Raw genomic sequence first — 16387 nt, forward strand, 5'->3', positions numbered from 1 at the left:
GGATGGTTTGGTGATTGGACTAACGGTGTGGCCATCTTGATTTACTGCAGTTTTGCTGATGATACCCCAAATATGATCATGGTCTTCAAAAGCCTGTCAAAATACAGACAACATATGGGTGTTTCTTGCAGTAGTTTATCATTAGGTACATTGCTGTCATTGTGTTGTGTTTATATGAGACAATCTTTTTATTTACTTTTTTCAGAGGCTTTAATAAAACGACCCCGCATCCTTCGCCTCTGCCATATCCGTCTGCTTTGCTGCTGAAAGGTTTACTCGTTCCATCAGAAGAGATTAATTTTCCCTTGGAGAGAGTCACAAAAATGGTTGGCTCCAGTATAAAGGTTGCACCACCACACAAGGCCATGTCACAATCTCCTGTTGAATACAGATAACCACACAACTTAGGGGGATAGGGAGGAGCCTAATGGCTAATCATTTGTTTGTTAATTCAAAGGCAGAACATACTTAAAACATGAAGCATCTAATGTAATTTCCGCAGTACTGTATATTAGTACACATACAACATACAGTATATGGATTCTTAAAATGTGCAAATAAATTGATCCACATGGTTTACATACTTATATTTTTGAAGTACTACCTTGTTTTATGGCTTGACAAGCTAAGTGGAGGGCGACGAGGGATGAGGAGCAGGCACAGTCAAGGGTCAGTGAGGGACCAGTGAAGTTGAAGATGTATGAGATGCGATTGGCAGCTATGCTTATTGCAGAGCCAGTGCCTGTGGTGTGGTCTATGTATTTCGGATTATTCCTCACATTTGCCAGCTCAAAGTCTCTGTTCATGAGTCCTGAAAAACAAGCAAGCCCTTAGCTGTGGACACCTTGTGTGCTGTTTCTGTGACACAAATGAGCTAAAGCACAAGTGCACATGTTGAGGTCAGGACAAGTTAGATCCCTCTTTTGAATAGCGGGAAAAACTGAGAAAATGTATGTGCTATTTAGCAATGAATCTTAACCAGAGGTTGCTCCGAAGGTACTTCCCATGTAGTTAGTGCATATACTTTTTTTCACTGGGATTAAAGACACTAAAAGTAACTTCTTTTTTTGAATGTATCTTACTGTATATTAGCTTATATGTTACCCAAAAATACTCCTGTGCGCGTTCCACTGGCCTTTTCCATTGGTATCCCAGCATCCTCAAGGGCCCTGTAGGTGCACTGCAACAGAAGTTTGTGCTGAGGGTCCATGGTGATTGTTTCAGCATTAGTGATGCCGAAGAACTTGTTGTCAAACTCATTCAAGCTACAGAGAATAAAAGGTAAATGATGATGGGGTTATTGCTTTTGGAGTTCAGATCCTACACAGAGAGTTCACCCAAAAAGGACAATTCCATCATCACTCATCCTCACGTGATGTTATTCCAAACCTGTATGACTTATTTTCTTCAGAGGAACATGATGATACTTTGAAGGTTAGTGGGCTCTAAACAACTTGGAACCTCACTGACTATCACTGTATGGTAGAAACCCACATTAACCCTAACAACAACCCTAAACCCTAAAAAAATAGCATGAGAAAGCATGGGTGTCAGAAGCAAAAAAAATGTGTTTGTGTGTGGGGTGGGGTGTTAAAGTAAGTGTTAAAGTATGTGTACTTACAATATTTTTATGAATATCTTCAACCATATTATTGTATTTTTGTGCTTTAGGACAGTCATAAATTTACATACAACTTCTTTAAAGCTGTCATTTATGTATTCAGCGCAATATTTGTCTGAAAGTAAAGCCTAACATGAACTATCCACAAAAGCTGCCTCAGCGTATTGAATGCCCAAACACGAGATGCAACTATTGTGGCCATCTGCTGGCGCCAGGGTACGACGGCATCCAGAAACGCACAAGCGGAATGACATCTTGAAAAAGACGCAGGGTCACGCTTGTGTTGCTCTTTTAGTAAAATAAAAAAGATTGGAAAAACACTCTCTTAGTGCTGAGGCACCCAGGGGTAGCCGCAGTGTGAATGGACACACACAAGGGAAACGCCCACTGAACTAGAGTTCTCAACGGGTCGGGTCGGCCCGACAAACCCGACGGCACCCGCGGGTTCAGGCCGGGTTCGGGCCGAAAATATAAGCAAATGACTCGGGTCGGGTCGGGTCGGGTCGGACCTCGGGAGGATTTTTTTTTTTCGCTAATTAAAAAATAAAAATTAAACATTTATTAATCATCGCTGCATCATGCTGTTCACCGTAAAGAAAGTCTGTCTGGCTGCTGTGTGTGCAACGAACGTGCATCGCGGCTCGTGGGGTCAGAGTGTCAGACCACCTGACGCCGCTGCGTGCACGCTTTTAGCCTGGACGAAGAAGATGGAGTTGCCGTTGGGGAAAAGAAAACTTGCCGCAGGTGAATTCACCGGCGCCAGTCGAGGAGTGGGAAAATCAGAGGTCTGGAAAGTGTTTGGAGTGGTGCTGGATTCTGATGGAAATTCAACAGGTTATGTGCAATGCTTAAAATGCAAGGTGCTGATGAAATATGACAGCAAAAAAACAGGGTCGTCCAGCCTGAGCCGCCATACATTAAACTGTGGGCATGATTCGACCACCACCACAACGCAACAGCAGCTGACGAAGTTCCTTGCCAAAAATGTCCCCCTTAAAACAAAACAGGCAGTAACAGAAAAATGTGTTTACATGTGCGCCAAGGACATTAGGCCATTTTATTTTGTTCAAGGAGACGGCTTCTTAGAACTTGCACAGGAACTCATAAATGTTGGTGCAACACATGGCAGAGTTGCTGCAAGCTCTGTCCTCCCATCTCCCAACACAGTAGCAACACACTGTCGGAATTTGGCAGAGGAAAAAAGAGAAGAGCTTGCGAAGCAGGTGAAAGAGATCCTGAACAAAGGAGGAAAAGTGGGAATGTCTACAGATATGTGGACAGATGACTTCAGAAAGATTCACTATCTGTCAATAACGTGCCACTATGTTACAGAAGATTTTGAATTGATCAAAAAGAATCTGACCACGGCAATGTTTCCCGTGGATGAGAAAAAAACGGGCGATAACATCAAGAGGGAGCTGGTCAAGCTCTTGGTCACCAAGTTCGGGTTCGACCCACTGTCTTTAAAAGACATTGTTTGGGTTACAGACCAGGGGGCAAATGTAATTAATGCTCTCAGGTCATACACGAGACTTGACTGCATGGACCACGTCCTCAACACTGTCCTTCGCCATGCACTTGATAATGACGCACTGATGCAGGTGGCACCTGACTTTGCTGAAACAGTGACAGCATCAAAGGCGCTTGTCAGGTAAAGTAGTAGGCTATGGTAGAAATGTTTTACTCTTATAATATTAGTATCCTATTATAACCGAAATCTATATCTATATATTTTTTTTAAACCTGTACTTTATACCTTCCTTTTTGAGTCCTGAATAAAGTTATTATTATTATAAGTCGCTCTGGATTATGTCGCATCAGTAAAAAAATGCGTCATGGAGAGGAAAAAAAAACATAATAAGACAGTGATATATAATAATATAATATAATATAATATAATAGGTAATATAAAATCTGAGTCTTTAGTTTGTGTTTGATGATTATCACTAGGCTACTCATTTGTGTAACAGCAGCACGCTCTCTTATTGTCTCTACAGATATGTAAAGCAGTCTGGAATGACAGCGCAGCTCTCAAAGACCATCCTGCAGATGGTAGATACACGCTTCAGCACTGTGTATTTGACCCTTAAATCCATCAGTGACATTTACGCGGAGCTGCAGGACAAACTGGAAGCGCGTGGAGAGAGTGACAGGATTGAAAAAATAACCCCCGACACTTTGGGCATGCTGGTGTCATTTTTGAAGCCCTTTTATGATGCTCAGCGTGAACTGGAGGGGGACAAATATCCCAAAATGCCAATGATACTGCCCAGCTGGCGGCTGTGCGTCAACGCCATGCGCACTGGTTGCAGGAAAAAATGGCCAAGTCTGTCACTGATCTCCACAAAGCTGCAACATTCCTGTAGCCGAAATTTAATCAGTTGCGGATGCTGCCCACTGACCAAAGGGAAAATGTGCAACAATATGTCAAGTCCCGCCTGTCAGCTGCGCAGCAACCGGTACCCGAGGCGGGCCCAGGTGAAGCGAGCCAGGAGACGAGTGCTTTGTTGTCGGCAGCAGCACCGGGCATGGCACCCGCCGCAAAGAAAACACCACGCTTTGATGAATGGGAAAATGTATTCGGGGTCGGGGAGACCGAATCAGAAGAGGATGAGGTTGACAGTTACGTCCGCCAAAGGCCAACAATGACCGACGATCAGGACCTGCTGGGCTGGAGGAAGACCAACAGCTGCGTGTATCCAAAACTGTCTCAGTTGGCACGGCAGGTGCTCTGTGTGCCGGCCAGCAGCAGCAGCAGTGAGAGGGTATTCAGTGCGGCTGGCCGTACCATTGAAGAGAGGAGAACTCGCCTCAGTCCATCCACTGTGGACGCACTATTGTTCCTCCATGATGCCTTATAAGCATACGAATATTTTTCAAAACTCTTCAAAAATTGTGTGGTGTGAAACGTAGCCCACCCACTGCTGGGTACATGTTTGAGTTCTTTTTATTTATTATTGTGTGACGATTTTATTTAAGGCATTATATAGCCTATTTATATATTTAAAGTTTATTGTTTCAGTTGTTTTTGTATTGTTTGTATTGTTAAAAGGCGTGCAGTGAACATTAAAGTTTGATTTGAATTCCCGTCTGCTGGTCATGAATCATGATAATGCGTGTATGAGAAAAAAAAAAAAAACGGCCGCGTCGGGCCGCGGGCCGGGTTCGGGCTGATAATTCATGTTGATGTGTCGGGTTACATCTACCCGATGTGTCGATGTGTTGAGACCTCTACACTGAACCAACACACACACACAGACACAAACAATAGTGCTGTGAAAACAGCAGTTGTGAGCTGCAATGCTCATGGCCACCGCTGATCGCGCCGTCACACCAACACTGCAAGCAAAGAGAGATTCTCCTTTGAAGTCTTCAAAGCACTGATTCTCATAGACAGAAGTCTCATAGAAGCTCGGTTCCGAAGTGAAAGACAATGTGTGTGTGCGCCCGCTTCCTGTTTAAAACCGCGCTGCGGGGCGGGGGCGCGTGACGCGATTCACGTACGCCAACGTTCATTGGCTCGTTCTGTAGACACTCGAAGTTGATAGGGCTCCCTGAAGTGATCCCAATTATGTCGTCACGTCGAACGTGAGCGACTGAAAGGGAACTGTCAGTTACTGCTTGTCAGATCAAACAATCTGCCCGCTTTGAATCAGACACAGAGATAAAGTAGTGTGAATTAATGAATTCTATATATACAGTAGGTAGTCAACCAGAATGCCTATTACTGCCACACTAGCCGCTGGGGCAAAAGTCACCGCGGCAAAAATTATTTTGCATTTCAAACTCGTTCGTGAAATGACCACCAGGTGCCACCAAGGGACATTTTGCAAACCAGCAGCAATTGCCGCAATTTGAAATGTACGAGTGGCTGGTGTCAATTAACAGTAAGGATGAAATACTACATCTATGGTATTTTCCAAATAAGCTTATAACAAACATAAAAAATCAAAACAAGAGCTATTGACATTTACTGTGTAACAATGAAACAAACAAAGATTTGGTGGAGTTGAAACTGCATGTTATAAAGTAGGCCTAATAATTTTATTATTAACTAGTGGTGGGCCGTTATTGGCGTTAACTTGCTACTCTTATCGGGCGACGGGCGATTCTAGGATTTTCATTTTAGGGGAGCTCAGCCCCCAATGAGGGTATGATGTAAAGAAAAATAGAAATAAATAAAAGTTAGTTTATGGTCTAATGCTCATTATCAACTAGTTTCATCCATTCATCCAGTAACATGCATATGGCACGGTTTTATAATCACTGAGGTACCGTATGTGAGGTATTTAGGGGGGTTCGGGGGCATGTTCCCCCGATAAAATTTTGATTTCTCTGATCTACATATGTGCATTTTAAGATGTTTTAAAGGCCAAAAAAAATGGATGACAATAGCTTTAAAACCATGTGCGTGCAGCTGTTATTTTCCTCACCTCATCAGCATCACACTCTTTTTCTCTTTGTTTTTATCCCTCCTAAAGCTGAGCTTTGACAGATATAGGCTTTTAATTTTTGTCTGTCAGTGAAGAAAGTAAACATAGGGTCAACTGATAGGTTGATTTATGAATCATTTTCTCAGACCAAGCTACCAGGAAAGCTAGGTAACTAAGTCCATCTACAATGAAATATAAATTATTTTTATTTTTTAAGCTTTATAATCAACAATACGGTTGGCTATTCATCAAGTCACCCTGTGAAAATCTATTTCATTTCAAATCATTTAACTAACCAGCTAAACATGTATTAATGTAATTGTCTATTGGCAATATGATTAATCTGTTCTATATTTATTTATATTTATTAAAAATAACAACATGAATGATCAATTTGCCACAAGTACTTAAAAGAAAATCACAAATCCCTTTACTCTACTCTTACTCTAATATATGTATCATGATACACTCCTCCTGATTCATTATTACTTAATACAAAACTATATTTATTAATACAAAACCAACAACTCCACATGATGTTTCTCTCTCTGGGCCATCTAACGTTAGTGCTTTCAGACAATGATGTGTGTCTTTAATCATTTCTGTGCATGGCTGCAAAATGTAATGCCGAAATACAAAACAATATGATTTAAAGTTTAAAAAGTAAATTAAAATAAATCATGATCGTTTTCTAAAGTATGTTTTCATGGGTGTTAATTGCTTAATTTTTGTAGGAATAAAAAACAACTATCACACTGTGATAAGGGCTAAAGGTGAACGCAGCGAAACGATGAGAAACCGAACCGTCCCGTGTTGCTCCCAATGCTCCAGTATTAACATTACATTATGTAAACTGCAGTGCATTTATGACAAAGAACTGCACCGATGCAGATGTAATATCATAGCTATCTAACAATAAATGCACTCACGACACACCTTGTACTCTCTGATGTTCGCTCTGCTCAGCGCCCCTGCAGATTGAAAAATGCGCTAAATCCAAGCAGACTCAGATAAGGGGTGGAGACGAAACTTGACGCAGCTTGCCGCCGTTTCAAATGAGTTTTTTCAAAGGGGACCGAAGCGATTAAAAATGTGTTAATCAAATATTTTTTAGGGGGGCTGAAGAAAAAGGGCCTAGTGACGCCCCTGTTGGGCGATAAAAAAAATATCGCCGTTAATCTATTCTAAAAGTTGGGTTGGGAGCTGGGTCTATACTACGCAAGCTATGATGACTTTCACCTTGATATTTTAGCGCGGATGTAGGCCTATACCAGTGTTTCCCACACATAGACTAATTCTGTAACTGTGCGCCACAGAATCAACACCGGCCGGCACATATTGCATTTCGTTATAAAAAAAAATGTTTTTACGCAATTTAAAACACGCAGCGTATTCATTCAGCTGCATTTCCTTTCCCTGCTCTCCCTCCGTCTCTCTGTCACTCACGCGTCTCTCTCACAAGCAATTTTTTGTCTCGCCAAAGCCTTATTTGATCGGTGAGTGATGTACATGACTGCTGCGCTTGCGATAGGGCGCATATTACTGAAAGAACGAGCAGAGAGAGAGGCCCGGTCGCGCGCACACCCTCACCGTCTTCAAACTGTCTTGCTCTCTCTCTCTCCCTCGCGCATATTAATGCAACATCCCTGGTAAGATCATTTCTTTACTTTTAATGATTGATGATGATTGTGTGTTAAGCGTCTGTGACTTTCACTTTGATTTGCGTTAGTTTGCTGGCTTAATGAATAGATGCTCAGCTTCTCATCTGCGGTGATGCGTGTTCCAGTAGCGTCGTCATATCTGGCTATAATATTACATAGCCTATTACACGCTCTCACACGTTTTATTTTTTTAGCATTTTTGGGAGGAGTACAATTTACATATGTGGTTTCAAATATACAAATTAACAAAATACTAGTTAATGTTATCCCATTGGACTGAAACTTAGTGACTTTGTTCACAAAGGGTCTAACTACTTCTCAAGTGTTTTTTTTGACAATTTTTGGGAGGGGTTTTGTCACCTTGTTACACTTGTTGTGTTCCCAGCCTACAAAAAATAGCTTATAAATATCTCATTATGCTATATTATCACCCAGAATTGGATTCAATCTTTTTGTCAACTTGTTCTCTTACGAGAGGTTCTCTCGTATTGCGTAGTTTCTTACGCTACGGGAAAGCCTTTCTTTCTCGAGATACTGAAGCCAAAAATTATCCTTAATTTTTATAATCTTGTCAACGCAGTGCGGCAGCCTGCAGACCTAGGGCAAGCTAACTAGCGTGCCCATTGGCTGCCCTGCGGCAACTGCAGCAGCCTACCGCTGAGCCCTTGGCGTGACGTCACGACCAATGAGCGCGCTTGGCGCGCTTAATGCGTCACAGCCCGCGAAAAGGGGTGTGGCTTAGCGTATATAAACAGGGCTCGGAGGCTGCTTCTCTGATTTCTGTCTTTTCAGCGAAGCTCTTCGCATCGCTGCTCTCTGAGGAAGCCGCCGTCGAAACAAGCGACCAGCACGCCGAGGATCTCAGCCTGAGGACGCCGGCCGCCTTCGCCGCCTTCAGCTTTCCCTGCCTGCTTCGCTATCCGGCGATCATATCCTTTACTGCTCTGTGTTGTATGTGTTTGTGTGTTCGCCCCGCGACACACTTTTGCATCTAAAAGAGCGCGAGGCGTTGTTGCAAATGCCTCGCTCATCCTGTGGCTCGTGCAGAGCCCCGCTCAGCGATGGAGACCGCCACGTGGTTTGCGCTCTCTGCCTGGGCTTCGACCACGCAGCCCGCGCCCTCTCCTCGGGCGGCTGCGAACAGTGTGAGGACTTGCCGATGTCGACCCTGCGGGCTCGACTCGCCATGTTTGACGATCCTCCACCATGCGTTCCCCATGGTAACGCATTCAGAGCGCTCTCTCATAAAGCGGTCACACGCCGCTCGAGTAATAAGTGTAGTAAATGTGCCCACAACTCTGTGCTCACATCTACCTGTAACTCGCTCTGCCACTCGGTTACCCCGGGCAACAGCGGCTCAAGCCGAGGGTGTTATAAGTGTAGAAAATGTGCCCACTCCCATGTGCTCACTGCTTCACACAAACAGGGTCCCCATGGTAACGCGTACAGAGCGCTCTCTCATGAAGCGGTCGCAAGCCACTCGAGTATTAAATGTAGGAAATGTGCCCACAACCTTGTGCTCACACCTACCCGCTGCTCGCTCTGCCAGCCAGTTACCTTGGGTCACGGACCCTCTAAAGCTCCCAAACACTGGCCGTGTCATAAGTGTAAACCCTGCGCCCGCTCACGAGCACGCGCACTCACTTGTAGACATGATAATCCCCACGCCTCTCTCGCGCCTGGGATGTTTGACAGCAAATCACGCTCCATCCGATGGGACCGAGCTACTGAACGCTGTACAGTCGGCCAATACTGTTTACCAGCCCCCGTGTTCGAGCACCGAGCCTGGGCGGCCGGCGGCTTGCGAGTCAGAGTGAATCAGGGCTGCATTTCAGCCCTGCAGCCCTGGCTGGCAGCCGAATGGTATCTCACGGGAGTGACTATGGGAGTGATTTCACACCGGAAAGTTGTCTCGACAGACGCTTCCAACCTAGGTTGGGGAGCGCTCTTCGAAGGCAGACCGGTCTATGGCCGCTGGTCAGACCAGGAGAATCTCCTACACATAAACTGTCTAGAGATGCTCGCGGTCGAGAAAGCGCTCAAACACTTCCTCCCATTCCTCCACGGTCACCATGTTCTAGTCCGCACGGACAATACATCGGTAGTGGCCTATGTGAATCGCCAGGGCGGTGTCAAATCAAAGACGCTCTGCACCCTGGCGGAACGCCTCCTCGTGTGGGCTCAGCACCCTCTGCGCTCGCTGAGAGCCGCGCATGTGCCTGGCCACCTGAACGAGGGTCCCGACAGACTGTCCAGGGACAACGTTCCCCCTGGGGAGTGGTCTCTACACCCCCAAACAGTCCAGTCACTGTGGCGCCGTTTCGGCAAAGCGAAAGTCGACCTTTTTGCGTCAAAAGACAACGCTCATTGCCCAGAGTTCTTCTCGAAGAACGAGGACGCGCTGGCCCAGACCTGGCCCAGCGGCCCGTTGTACGCTTTTCCCCCGGTCTCTCTGCTGCCTCAGGTCATCGAGAGAATCAGGGAAGCGCGCCACTCAGTGCTCCTCATAGCCCCATGCTGGGAGAACCAAGCTTGGTTCCCGGATCTAATACAGCTGGCAGACTCAGCCCCCTGGCCGATACCGGTGAAGAGAGACCTTCTCTCTCAAGCCCGCGGCTCGATATGGCATCCCCATCCAGAGCGCTGGTCTCTGCATGCGTGGAGCCTCAACGATTACACGCTGATCTGCCAGACGGGGTCATGAACACGATCATACAATCTAGAGCCCCCTCTACGAGGCGGCTCTACATGTCGAAATGGTCAGTGTTTAACAGATGGTGCACTGCTAAGGGGCTCGATCCACAGACATGTGGGGTATCGCGAATACTGTGTTTCCTTCAAGAGCTACTGGACGCAGGCAGGTCCCCCTCCACGCTCAAAGTCTATGTTGCGGCCATTTCAGCGCTCTCTGTTTCAGAGCGGGGCCACGCATTAGGAAGGAACGAGTTCGTCATCCGCTTCCTTAGGGGAGCCAGGAGGATGAACCCCCCGCGACCCCCCTCGGTTCCTATGTGGGATCTTTCTCTGGTCTTGGAGGCCCTGAGAGCGCATCACTTTGAACCCTTAGAAACTGTGGATATGAAATACCTCACGCTCAAAACCGTTTTTCTGATAGCACTGTCTTCAGTCAAACGAGTGGGAGACCTTCACGCGTTATCTATTAACGCCGCGTGCCTCGAGTTCGGACCTGATGACTCCAAAGTCATTCTCAGACCGAGGCATGGGTACGTTCCCAAAATTTTGGGCACTCCCTTCAGAGCACAGGTCATTTCCCTCTCAGCCCTGCCAACGCACGGCAGCGAGGCCGATAGTAATCTCCTCTGCCCGGTCAGGGCGTTGAGAAACTACATTTCACGGTCCGCCGCTTTCAGGCGCTCGGAACAGCTCTTTGTTTCGTTTGGTGGGCGCACCAAGGGTCTCGCCGCCTCGAAACACAGCCTGTCCAGATGGATAGTGGACGCTATTGCTGTGGCTTATGCGTCTAAAGACCTGCAGTGCCCATTGGGCATTCGAGCTCACTCCACCAGAGGCATGGCCTCGTCGTGGGCTTGGTCCAGCGGGATTCCCATTCATGACATTTGTGCAGCGGCAGGCTGGGCCTCCCCCTCCACATTTGTTAGGTTTTACAACCTGGATGTTCCCGCCCTGCAGGCGAAAGTGTTATCAGTCTAAGTCTCGCGTATGCCAGCCCACTATCTGTGCGCGGGCTACGGTGTGTGATTTAGCTCTACTGGTTGAGCTGCACTATGCAGGGAATTGTCAGTTCGGACCGGCCGTGCCGCTCCTAACCCCTTAGTGTGTGCTTATGTACGGCGCTAGCCCTCTTTGGGCCGCCCGGCTCTCTGCTATCACGTTCCCCGGGCTCTCCCTGGGACTCATTCAGTGGATGCTGGGCGCGCACGGCGTTGACAAGGGCGTTCCCGTAGCGTAGCAACTACGCAATACGAGAGAACCTCTCGTAAGAGAACGTTTCGGTTACTCACGTAACCTCTGTTCTCTCTAGAAGAGGGAACGAGTATTGCGTAGCCCGCCGTGCTCGCGCCACGAGCTCATTCGCTTCATGCGACAGAAACCAGAGAAGCAGCCTCCGAGCCCTGTTTATATACGCTAAGCCACACCCCTTTTCGCGGGCTGTGACGCATTAAGCGCGCCAAGCGCGCTCATTGGTCGTGACGTCACGCCAAGGGCTCAGCGGTAGGCTGCTGCAGTTGCCGCAGGGCAGCCAATGGGCACGCTAGTAAGCTTGCCCTAGGTCTGCAGGCTGCCGCACTGCGTTGACAAGATTATAAAAATTAAGGATAATTTTTGGCTTCAGTATCTCGAGAAAGAAAGGCTTTCCCGTAGCGTAGCAACTACGCAATACTCGTTCCCTCTTCTAGAGAGAACAGAGGTTACGTGAGTAACCGAAACGTTTTATAAATGATCAGCTGTTCATGAACTCGCACCCCCTGCAGTTCCTTCACAGACCCCATGGGTTTAAAGGATACTGTGAGGTGAGTGTGAGTGTGTGCTGGTGTGTTGCAGTGCCGCCAATGTTGAAGATTTTATTATTATAAAACTATTAATTTAACTGTATTTTTGTACACTATTATCTCCTTTCTGTGTGTCTTTTGATTGACTTTGGAAGCCTGAGAGCTGTGTTGCTGCAGCAGAGAATTCTATTTCAGTAATGTCACATGGTACAAAACTATTTCTCAAAATAGGTATAGAATGTATTGCCCTCATGTATAACCATCTTTGGGGCAAGGAATCAGGTATATATGTAAGAAGCTAGCCACAGAACGGGAGCGTCTTTCTGCAGAAGGGCGTTCAGACTTTGCTTGTGAAATGAAGTCTAATCTTTCTGGCATCTGAGATCTTTGAGAAGTAATTTCCTCGATTGGCACCACAACATTTCCCTGAAAAGAATTTAACCACAACACCACTGGCCACTAGATGATGATACGCTTGTCAACAGCAGAGCAGCTGCTCAGATGATCATCACACACACACACACACACACACATACTGTATTTCTTACTGTTTTTCAGTAATTTCCCATATTGTTTACATTTTTCAGGCAGTTCTGTTGAATAACGCAATTGGCTTTGCCTCCTTCACAGCCTTACTTAGTTCACAGAAGTGCTCGTGACGAGAGTGGCCATCAGGCCTGTGTTGATTCACAGACATTAACCCCCTGGGGTCGGCTATTGCGCCGGCGCGATAGGCTCGTTTTTTTCCTTATGAGTGCAAAAATAAATAAATAAAAAATATATAAATTTTTATCTTATATGCTTGTGTTATACATCAATCGATCCTGTTTAGTGTGTATTTTTTTGGTGTATGCTCATAATAAAAACAAAGTGTTGTGCTTTTCGCCATATAAAGAAAAATAAACATGATGCGAGTTCTGCCTGTAAAGAGAGAGATGTCAGTCGTTCTCATCTCAGCTAATTAAGTTGTAATGTGACTCCGCCTACGGAGACCGCGCTATACAAACGCAAATGTGAGGCGATGCGACAAACCTGTGAAACGCCCACATCCGCTGGATAAGGCCGGTGAAACACTGGATGCGTGGCGTAAGCGTCTCAGCTGCATGGCGTGTCCGTTTTTATTTTGGCCACCATGTTAACAGTTTAGAGTTTGGACACTGCCTGTGTGAGACGCAGGCGCGGCACGAGCCCCGTGGAAAACGCGCGCATGCAAGAAATAGAACCGAAGCCTATTTTTCACGCGACACGCAAGCGTCTTGGAAGCGTTTCCATGCAAAATTGAATAGGAAAATCTGTTTATATATAATTTTGACACGATTACATATTAATAAATGTCCTTTTGCTGGATTTTCTCCTCATTGTCGCATTATAAACTTCAATTACTCCGTCATTTATGGTCATACAGAAAAAAGAAATATAAAAAAAGAATCTGTGATATTTCTACTTTTGTATGTGTCCACTTACAATCAAATCAAAACATTGTGCTTTTGTAAAATAAAGAAAATAAACAGGGTGTGCGTTCTGCCTCTCCGTCATGGTGAACTTTTTTTTCTTGAGCACGTCTATAAACTGAAACAAAACTCAGTGAATACTTGTCACACATTTATGAGCCATACACCTTTATAAACATTTAAGTGTGTACTTTTAAATGATCGGATTCAAACTGAAAACAAATATTCTCTGTTTAAGTAATTTGTATAAAACCAACAAGATGTCCAGATTCTCAAACGCTTGCTCATTAGATTTAATTTGGCCACGCCCACTCGCGCAAAAGAAATTGACATGCAAATTTCAACATGGAACGCCAACGCGCTCATTACCTCAGAAACAAAACACCAAAACACTTCACAAGCCTCTGCTTTTAGACGCGCCTGAGCTTACATTGGATTTACATCAGAAGAAGAAGAACGTGATTTGAAGACAAGAAAGGTGTAAGGTAAGAAATTCTTACATATTAGTTTGTTATTGTTGCACTTTGCAGTTGAACTGTTGCTAGATATATGGTGAGTATTATAATATTTAGACCCGTGTTTACTGTTAAATACTGTGTTTGTGGATATCTGCTCAAACGTAGATATGTATATGGTAACCATAATGTTTTAAATTTGAGAGTGATCGCGTTTGAATGTATCATATTTTGCAGTGCGATCGCATTTGAAAAGCAAAACACACCAAACGGCTTCATGTTTTTACTATTATCTCATTTCATATCATCATAACGAATGGAAACATTTGAAGTAACATGATAATCAATATATTTTTCTCTAGCTTAGTTGTTACTGAAATCTTTTGGAAGATTTATACTGCTATAGGTTATTATTATTTTATGCAGCACTGCGCATAGCCTATAAGGCACAACAAACCTGGTGTTCATTATATTATATATTGTTGGAAACATTTGTGTGTGTGTGTGTGTGTGTGTGTGTGTGGGTGTGTGTGTGTGTGTGTGTGTGTGTGTGTGTGTGTGTGTGTGTGTGTGTGTTTTCTGTGAATTTTAAAAAGCAATTTTAACCAGAAAAATCTAATATCTATTTCCAAAATCGTGCAGGCCTTTCTCTTGATATCAGTATGTTCACATTTTTTCTAGGGCCCGGATGCCACTGAGTCCTGCTGACTTCAACATTCACATGAGTCTCTGTACATGAACATGGTAAAGTGAAAATCAAACTCCTTGGAAATGAAAGGTATGTACAATGTTTTTAGGAATGGCACAAAGGTCTCTGTCTTTGGATCATTGTTTTCAATAAGTGCTTTTTTGGCATTTGTTGTGTATCTTTGGATTATGTTGTGTTGGACAACAAGCTTACATATTAATGACCTCTGCATAGAGCTTTTTCACACAAAACACGTTGTAAAAAAATTAAATCAATATATTGTCTTCTCTGAATGAGCAGTCAGGGTGATTTTCACATAGTTTTAGAGCAAATATTCTAGGCTACGTCATACAATTTTCAAAAGTCTTGTGAAGAAATAATCAGTATGGGTTTCATGGCCTTATTTCAGTGAGATTTTTTTTTTTTTTTTTGTATTTTCACAAACCACGCATAAATGTCATTATCTCAAAACTACAAACTTTTACATACATGCTGTTGATATATTATTGTAGCAGAGTTTGTGCTGAATACAGTGTAATTAGACTTTAGCCATGAAAATGTCACAAGTAACAGAAATAAGCACAAATGTCAGAGCATGTCAGAACACCTCCAGGGCCCAGAAAACAGCTCAGACCTCAGAGGGTTAAAGGCCAGTTACATTAATACAACCATCAAACACACAGTGAATTGGATGGATTTCATGGACTAACCCCCTAATGCACCTTGTTTGTAAAGCTTGGACGGATGCACAGGTTGGTGTGTCACCCTGCAGCTCTGTGCCAGAAGACGGTGCTGTGAGTCAAAGGGTCAAGACACACAGGTGTTCTTCACACTGACCGTAATCGTTCGCTGAGGCCCAGCTGTGGAGGCCAACTCACTCTGTTCATGTGAAAATCACTCCCTGGAGTTTATTTATATGAGGATATGCAGACAACGGCTGACACTAGAGTCTTGCTTCATAGGCACATTTAGAAAGTGTTATTCTCCGGCCATAAAGAGGCACAGAAGTGTTTATAGCACATGTTCACTACTTCCACATGCTTGCAGATGCGTGACTGTTTGAGTCAGCTGTTCTCAGAAAGCAGAGACACAGCAAAGCTTCCTGTGCAGAAACTGGAGGATTTCTCCCTAAATTGTTCAGATTGGCAACCACAGAACAAAGATGATAAATCATTTCCAGCTGAAGTAATGAAGCTAGAAGGCAGATGATGGACTGTGGTGCAGAAACAGTGGCAGTGTTTCACACTATTGGCTCACATTTCCCATGTTGTCTGTCAGTGGCCAAGTCACAATAACATATGGTTTTACTGAATAATAAAGTAAATATAATTTCTTAATAAATATACCTAAAGAAACCTCATTTCTTGACTGGCCACTCTCTGCTGTCTCCGTTTGTGCTGTGTCAGCCACCGTAGCTGACCTACGCTCTCTGAAAGGTAGGGGGCAGTGGTGGACTGGACAGATGATTGCAATTCACTAACCTCACCACTAGATGCCACTAAATGCCACTCACACACTGAACCTTCAGGAGAACAATGTGTGCTTTAAACACTTCATCTCCTGCATTCTGGGGGATTTTTCTGCACCAATTCATTGAGGAAATGTC

This window comes from Rutilus rutilus (genome assembly GCF_951802725.1).
Source record: "Rutilus rutilus genome assembly, chromosome: 1".
NCBI lineage: Eukaryota > Metazoa > Chordata > Actinopteri > Cypriniformes > Leuciscidae > Rutilus > Rutilus rutilus.